Below are 1,300 nucleotides of genomic sequence, written 5' to 3'. Positions count from 1 at the left end.
TATCCCTGAGATCACAGGGCTGTTCAATGGCTGTGGGGTGTGGCACCACAGGAGGTGAAGGGGGAGGGGGATTTATCTGGGGATCTTTGGGAGTTTTTGAAGTCTGGGTTTTAACATCTGGGTTTGTTAAATCAGTTCATGAGGATTCACAGGAGGGAAGAGGCAGGGTAATGGTTATTTTGGTTGATGGGTGGGTTTTGTCTGACTTGGTCAATTTTTATTTTTGGAGCTGTTGAATCTGTTCCTGGGCAATCTTCAGGATTTTTTTCTTTATTTTTTAGGGCTGTCAAATCTGCTGTTGGGAAATCTTTAGGGTCTTTTTCATTTTTGAACCCTCCCCTTTATTATTCCCTGGTGCTAGTAAGTTTTCCTCAGTCTTAGGTGAGTTTCCTAAGCATTGTCAAATGGCTGCTATTATGGGGAGAAAGGAAAGGGGCAAATGGTGTCTTTCCTGGATTTCCTTTTTACGAGCCAGATAGTCAACGCATGTCCAGACTTCTGGGTCAGAAATGTCTGCTAACAGGATCCAGGGTGCAAATTAAGATACTTCATTCCAAAATTTTGAGCTTTTTTTTGGGGAAATCTTAAGTCCTCTTGATTTAAGCAGGGCTCTAAGGGAGCGAATTTGGAGTTTTTTTGGCGTGATGCTGAATTACCCATTATAATAGGAAAATAGTGTTGTCTGGTGCTTAATGTTCCTGGAGCAGTCTGACACCAGGGGATTGGAACGCTCTGACAGACACAAGCCTAGCTGCAGATTTAAGGTCTACAGGAAAAAAAATGGCTTTTAGAGATCTTTTGTTTGTTTGCTTATACGGCACGAGCCACCTTGAACTTTCAAGTGCTCCACAGGGGCTAGTTAATTTAAATTCTCACCTAACTGGTTTTAGCTGTGGTTTGAGTACCCCGGGGGCAGGATAACAAAACCGATTAGGGAAGTTTATTTTAGAAGGAGGAAAAGAGAAAAGAGACTGCCAGGCCCCACGAGTGGGATGGCTTGAAGGCACAGCTGCCTTTTAGTCTATTGATGGGAGACGAAAGAAAGAGAGATTTGCCAGGCCCCACGAGTGGGGTGGCTTGGAGGCACAGCTGCCTTTTGGTCTCCTGATGGGAGATGAAGTAAAAAGAGAGATTTCTGATGCCCGTCTGATGGAAGGGGATACTCACGAATTCTGCGTTTCAGGGGGCACCAGCTGCTGGCTGGCGCGGAGTTCGGAGGCCCCACGTTGGGCGCCAGCTGTGGGCACGTGGGTTTTGGGGAGCGCCAACTGCTGGCTGGCGCCTGTCTCTCGCCCCTGGG

The sequence above is a fragment of the Nannospalax galili genome, unplaced genomic scaffold (genome assembly GCF_000622305.1).
Source record: "Nannospalax galili isolate Female #2095 unplaced genomic scaffold, S.galili_v1.0 scaffold499, whole genome shotgun sequence".
NCBI classification, from domain to species: Eukaryota; Metazoa; Chordata; class Mammalia; order Rodentia; family Spalacidae; genus Nannospalax; species Nannospalax galili.
The sequence above is the reverse complement of the archived record's forward strand: the minus strand, read 5'-3'. Positions refer to the sequence as shown.